Source organism: Sceloporus undulatus, chromosome 5 (assembly GCF_019175285.1).
Source record: "Sceloporus undulatus isolate JIND9_A2432 ecotype Alabama chromosome 5, SceUnd_v1.1, whole genome shotgun sequence".
Taxonomy (NCBI): Eukaryota; Metazoa; Chordata; class Lepidosauria; order Squamata; family Phrynosomatidae; genus Sceloporus; species Sceloporus undulatus.
The window spans coordinates 89094222-89101737 of NC_056526.1; the positions used below are offsets into that span (position 1 = coordinate 89094222).

The following is a 7516-nucleotide window of genomic DNA, read 5'->3' on the forward strand; positions in this document are numbered from 1 at the left end:
GTCTCTCTCTGGTCTGCTACGCTGCCAAGAAAAGAAACCATTGCTCATTTCTGTCTTAATAGTGAATGCCAGAAAGCAGCACAGGCTGCTCCAGAAAAGAAGTACAGTCTGCTCCTGAATACAAACATATTGTTTGCGGAGCAAGGCATATTACATCCCTTTGCCCTCTTTGGTAATGCTGCATAATCTGTAAACTAATTTTATCTGTTGAAGTATTAATAAAATTAATCAGGGTCCTTTGGGATTAAGGGGGTCAACAGACCATCCTTTTTAGCACCGGATCAGGGCCGCGGTAACTACATGCTGCAGACCCAAGCTTGCCTTTCTGTGGTGCAAAAAGGAGCCACAAAAAGCGGCTCTTTTTTGTGCCCCGGAAAGGGTGCCATAGCCACCGGCACACAGCTTTTCCATACTCCTTTAGCACTGCATCATGTAGACACAGAGCCAGAGGAGTGTCATGATGCTGCGTGCCATGTGGTGAGGCACGCAGCATCATGCTGGCCTGGGATGGAGTCAGGGCATGAGTCATGCGGATGCCATGCCCAACTTTGTCCCCAGGCCAGCCTTAATGGCTAGTCTGTACACTCCCTAAGCGCACAAGATGTTGTGAGTATCTGATTCCCTTAGGCTGTCTGGATTGCTCCAGGGTACACATCAGTGCAAAAAAAATGATCACAAATAAGCCTGGAGTCGACTGTGACTACTTTAGGTCCTTTCACACTATAGGGTTACTACAGTGGGTCCTCCACATTTTCTAGTGTTAGGGGCATAGAGAGCCCCCATGAGAGTGGAAAAACCACAAACAAAAAGGCACTATTTTTTTACCTGTGAAAACACCTCTTTAAGAATCTCTGTATTTTCCAGTGCATCTCTCTGGTCAATCTCTGCCAGACACTGACCACAGAATCACACTGGAGTACCTACAAATGCCTAGAGAAGTGTTTTCTTTAATAATCTCTGGGAACTCCAGTGCAACTCTTTGGTCCACTTTGGGCAGAGTCACTCTGGGAGACCTAGCGATCCCTAGAGAGAGCATATTAATCATATCCGCAGACAATCAAATCCACAAAAGTCAAAGATGCAAATGTGGAGGGCTGACTGTGGTGCTATGATTTCCCTTAAAATGACATGGCTACATCCTATGGAATTCTGGGATATATAATATATGGACGCATCAGAGTTTTCCAGCTGAAAATTCTAAATCTGTTATTAAATCCCTTAAGGCCAACTCTGATTTATACCATAGGGTTTTCTTGGCAAGATTTGCTGAGAGGGGGCTTTCCATTACCTTGCTCTGAGGCTGAGAGAGGATGACTTGCCCAAGGACACACACTATGTTTCCATGGCTGATCAGGGATTTAAGCCATGAATGTCTTCTTCTAAACCACAAGCCAGCATAGTGCAGTGGTTTGAGCACTGGGCTACATTGGGCAAGTCCCACTCTTTCAGCCTCAGAAAAAGGCAAAGGCAAACAAAGCCCCTCTGAACAAATCTTGCCAAGGAAACTCCATTATAGGGTCAACAACAGAACTACAAATCCCAGGATTCTATAGAATGTTGCCATAGCCATTAAAGTGGAATCATAGCACTATAACTGCACATAACAACAATAGAACTAAAAATCCAACAGAAGTACATTTTTAAGCAAGAGGGATAAAACATTAGAAGATATAGAATGAAATCAGATCTTGGTTGAATTGAAGTGAGATCTCTTTGAATTTATTTAATAATGAACAGGAAGAATAAATATGAGTGGGCATGATGCTTTGATAGTGTGGACAGAGTCATGGTCACATCAGCATGCAAATTTTGCCTTGTCCCAGGACTAGGGAAATGTCTCAGCACCAGAAAAACTCAGAGTCCAATCTCCACTGAATCTATGAAACCCATTGGGTGATTTGGTGCTGTTCACTCCTTCTCAGACTAACCTACCTTACAGGGTTGTTGGAAGGAGTGGGAGTAGCCCTGCATATCACACTGAAGTCTTTGGAGAAAAGTTAAGACATAAACATTACAATCAGGTTGAATCTTAGAGCCACAATGCTTTCCGTCACATTATGAAAACCCATTTCAACAAGCAGTTCACACACTCGGCTGTGAATCATCACATTTCAAGCAATCAAGCAACGTACATGTAACTGTGAACCAACTTTAATAGCCTCAAATTTGGGTGATAACATAATTCACCTCCTACTTTCGCTGAATCACAAGTTCTAAGTTTAAAATAAGAAACACGAGTGCCTTCCTCTCATTTAAGCATTTTAAGTATGTGGCGCCAAGTTGCCTGTTAACTTACGGAGACCCTATGAGTCTCAAAGGGTTTTATTATGCAAACAACAAGCAGAAGTGGTCTGAAATTGCTTTCCTCTGACACACAGCATACAACACCTAGTATTTCATGAATGTATCCTTTCCAAGTACTAACCAGGTCCAACTCTTCTTAGCTTCCTGATCAGATGATCTGAAATCTACAGGATATTTAATGGTTACTTAAGCTCTAACCTTTAATGTTCTACTGGGAGAATGTAAAACCTACATTGGTTAAGAAAAACTATTGATTTTAATCTGTCTTGAAACAGCAACATTCCCATATGGCCCTAATGGACAGAAAGGGGGCTCAGTCACATGTAAGGGAGAATACAGAATGCTGCCTTAGACTGAGTCCTTTGGTCCATCTAGCCTAATACAGTCTACAGCCTGGGTGGAGAAACCTTTTCAGTCTGAGTGTCCAACTCAGTTTCAGAAAAGTTGGAGAGAGGGGGTGTCTAATGGTGTGCCTGACAAAAAGTGGGAACCAAAACTTTCAGCACACTTTAAAATTAAAGCTGCTGTTGGTAGCAACCAAACTTTAGGGTAGGCATTTTAACCTTTCAGAATGAACAGCAAAAGCTGAGAGATGATGAGGATGATGATATCACTGTTGTTAGCCCAGAATGTGATGCTAGGAGGGCATGATTGGCCCTAATTTTTTTGCCCCCAGTCTACAGTGACTGACAGTGGCTCCTCAGGATTTCAGAGGTTGGATCCAAACCTTCCCAGTGTCCTTGCCAGTCCTACAAAGAGATGATAGAGATTGAATCTGCAACCTTCTGTGTGCAGTACAACTATAGGCCTCCACTCCATATGAAAAAGATCAAAGAAGATGAACCTGATTTGGCAATCCTTTTCACTGATATCACATAGATGCCCTAGTCTGATGAAGTGCAGAGATGGAATATGTGTGGCACATGATAAGGGAGTTATACTTCATTTAGAAGGCCACATATTCTTCAGTGTTAAAATGCAAAAAAGAAGACCCAAGCAACTATCAACCAGTCATCTTGAAACTGATACCAGGGAAAGTTCTGGAATAGGTCATTAAACAGAAAAGTTTATGCATACTTAGAAAGGAATGCTGTGATTATTAGGAGCCCCCATGGCCTTTTCAAAAACAAGTAATTTCAAACAAATGTTACCTGGCAAATGTTTTATCTCTTTTTGTGATAGAGTGACATACTTAATAGATATGGGGCATGTTGTGGATGTAATGTATCTTGATTTTAATAAGAGCTTTGCCAAAGTCTTCCTTGATATTCTTGCAGGCAAGCTGGTGAACTGTGAACTAGACAGTGCTACAGTTAGGTGGATGTAATTGATTGACAGACTGAATTCAGTTTTCACCAATGGTTCTGTTTGATTGATTGATTGATTGATTGATTGATAACCTAGTTTTCTCCTTGTGCAGGACCTGTCAGCCATTATTTTCATCCTGGGGAGAAGATATTAGTAGGGCACCTCAGGGTTCTGTCCTGCATGCAGAGTTGCTTAGCATTTTTATAAATGCCTTTGACAATGGAATAGAAAGCTTATTTATCAAATTTGCAAATGGTACCAAATTGGTGGAGAGAGTAGCTAACATCCCAGAGGACAGGATCAGAATTCAAATTAACTTTGACAGATTGAAAAACTAGGCCAAAACTAAAAATAAAAAATAAAAAATGAAATGTCAACAGAGATAAACATAAGATACTACACCTAGGCAGAAAAAATGAAATGCACAAATATAGGATGTGTGGCAACTTGTTTGAAAGCAGTACACATGAAAAGGATCTAGGGGTCTTAGTAGACCACAAACTAAACATGAATCAACACTGTGATACACCAGTGAAAAAAGTCAATGCAATACTGGGCTGCATCAACAGGAATATAGTGTCCAGATCAAGGGAAACAACAGTGTCACTGTATTCTGCTTTGGCCAGACCTTACATCGAATACTGTGTCCGGTCCTGGACATCACAGTTCAAGATGGATATTGAGAAGTTGGAATATGTCCAGAGAAGGATGATCAAGATGATCAAAGGTTGGAAACCAAGCCCTATAAGGAACTACTTAGTGGGTTGTGTATGTTTACGTAGTTTGGAGAGAAGGTTGAGAGGAGGCACGATAGCCATCTTTAAATATCTGAAGGGGTATCGTGTAGGAGATGGAGTGAGCTTGTTTTCTGCTGCTCCAGAGTTCAAACCAATGGATTCAAATTAAAAGAAAAGAGATTCTACCTAAATATTGGGAAGAAATTCTTTAGTATGAGAGCTGTTCAGCAGTGGAATGGAATTTCCTCAGATATTCGACTGCGGGCAAATATGGTATTGTAGAGTCTCCTTCTTTGGAAGGCTTTAAGGAGAGGTTGAATTAACATTTTCAGGAGTGTTTTAGTTGTGTATTCTTACATGGCAAGGTATTGAACAAGATGGTCCTTGGAGTCCCTTCCAATTCTAAGATTCTTCCATACATGTCCAATGACATGTCATTTTACACAACAGAATTCCTCATAATGGCAGATAATTCACTTGAAATGTACACTACTAAACATATCAAAACCATGCATATAATAAATAGAAAAACAGCTCAAAATCAAGACACAACTACACATATACACATGACATTAAGCCTCTCTATATTTACTCAGCACGAATATATACTGACTCTGAGCTACTTCCCTGCCTGGGCTGAGCATGCCGTACATTTGCTGAAATCACACACTCCTTAATAGATCACATGCTTATGCATGATCACAACAGCCTTCTCGGTTGTTTCCACCCTCTTTTTACTCGTGCCACAAGGCATCTCTATACAGTGCATGGTGTACTTTTGAATTTCCTGCCTCCATCTGGCTTGGGACACATTTAAAATAAATAGATAGATGTAGTAATCTGAATTTCAAGCCTAACCCCAAACCTTGAAATGTCCAGGGAATGTGGCAAGGAATTTCAGAGATGGGCAGATGATAAGCACCAAACATATTAAATCACAGCCTTATTTTTAATTCCCAACAGTGGGGAAACTACAACTATTAACTGGGTTTTTTTTAATTTTTACTGCAACGTTTTTAAAAAAGTTTTTTTAATATTTTGTGAGTCACCTTGGGTCCTTTTTTGGGAGAAAGGTAGCATAAAAATGAAATAAATATAAACAAATAAGTATGTAGAGAGATCTTGTAGCACCTTTGAGATTCACTGAAAGAAAGAAGTTGGCAGCATGAAGTTTCATAGACTTTGGTCTACTTCCTCAGATGCATAAGCATCTGAGGAAATAGACTGAAGTCTACAAAATGCAGAAGTATCTGAGGAAGTAGACCAAAGTCTACGAAATGTATAAGTGTCTGAGGAAGTGGTCCAAAGTCTACCAGATGCATAAGTGTCAGAGTAAGTAGACTGAAGTCTACAAAATGCATAAGCATCTGAAGTAGACTGAAATCTATGAATGCATAAATTTCTGAGGAAGTAGACTGAAGTCTACGAAATGCATATGTGTCTGAAGAAGTAGACTGAAGTCTACAAATGCATATGTGTCTGAAGAAGTAGACTGAAGTCTACGAAATGCATAGGTCTGAAGAAGTAGACGAAGTCTACGAAATGCATATGTGTCTGAGGAAGTAGACTGAAATTACGAAATGCATATGTGTCTGAAGAAGTAGACTGAAGTCTACGAAATGCATATGTGTCTGAAGAAGTAGACTGAAGTCTACGAAATGCAATGTGTCTGAGAAAGTAGACTGAAGTTACGAAATGCATATGTGTCTGAAGAAGTAGACTGAAGTCTACGAAATGAATGTGTCGTGAGGAAGTAGACTGAAGTCTACGAAATGCATATGTGTTCTGAAGAAGTGACTGAAGTCTACGAAATGCATAAGCATCTGAGCAAGTAAACTGAAGTCTATGAAATGCATAAGGTCGCATCTGGGGAATTAGACCGAAGCTACGAAATGGAGAAGCATCTGAGGAGGTAGACCAAGAAGGCTCCGTAGGCATTTGTAGCATCTGAGGGAGTAAACCAAAGCCTACCAAATACACAAACATCTGAGGAAGTAGACCGAAGTCCCGAAATGGAGAAGCATCTGAGGAAGTAAACCAAGTGCATGAAATGCCCAAGCATCTGAGGAAGCAGACTGAAGTCTAGGAAATACTAAGCATCTGGGGACATAGACAAAGACTAGGAAATGCCTAAGTGTCTGAGGAAGAAAGACCGAAGTCTAGAAAATGAATAAGCTTCGAGGAAGTAGACGAAGTCTACGAAATGCATAAGCATCTGAGGAAGTAGACCCATCTAGGAAAGCTCCTGCTCCACTTCTTCTTTTTTCCAGGGCGTCTCAAAGGTGCTACAAAAATCTCTCCGTACTGATTCTACAGACTAAATGGCTATATCTTTGAACAGATAAATAAGCACAAAGATTGTTTATCATCCCCACCCGCCACCCACCCCAGATAGAACGTGCCAGAGAACTTTTAAAACCACCTTCTGTCTTTATACCATGCGCTTTATGCAATGCGCTCCGGAAAGAGGCAAGCAGGGGTGCGAAAGAAACCACATCTTTAAAAAAAAATCCTAAAACGTCATACTAACAGTTTGGGCAAGAGGATGCTAAACACGCCAAAGAGATACCAAAAAGCACACAGCAAATATGGTGTGCCTACGTACCCAACCCCAGTTTCTATGGGCTTGAGATCAAATAATACCATAGTTTTTGGTGGGGTTTTTTTGGGCCATGTCTAGAAGAGTTTTATAATAGGGACAAAACCTTCTAAGCATGCCCCCCCCAAAAAAAATCTATGGGTGCCAGCCATGAAGCCTTCGACTTCACATTAAAATAATACCATTTCTCAACTCCTTCATTTGAACAGCAGCTTTGGAGAGAACCATTACAGAATGAGTGCAGCAGGGCATTTGCTTGGGCTGCTGCTTTTAAAAAGGAGGAGAGTTAGCTCTAGGAGGGTGCAAAAAGGAGTGCCTCTGATCATGCTTGGGGTTAGTCTTGTTGGAGGGCATGCAAAAAGTTGGCTCAGGAGGGGGGAGATGCTGGATGGCGATGCTTACAAGGATGCCCGCCCAAATGGAGTGTCCCTGGCCAGCAGAGAGGCGCTGATGCCAGCCATGAAGAAGCCAGCCCTGTGACCGAGGCGCCTAAGGCCAGCTGCAGCAGGGCCCCCAGCAATGGGAACCGACACCCGCAGCACGTGTGGACAGCCTCCTCCTCCGAGCC

The 7516-nt window shown here is 41.5% G+C and overlaps 1 protein-coding gene across 1 annotated transcript in view; it reads right to left on the reverse strand.

The window, feature by feature from the left end:
• The window catches only part of SSPN (sarcospan), a 30013-nt gene extending 22534 nt beyond the window's left edge, over positions 1 to 7479 (reverse strand). The window contains exon 1 of the mRNA XM_042470633.1: positions 7351 to 7479. The gene's annotated coding sequence lies outside the window, so the exon portion shown is untranslated. The remainder of the gene's footprint in view (positions 1 to 7350) is intronic.
• Positions 7480 to 7516: the final 37 nt, after the last annotated feature.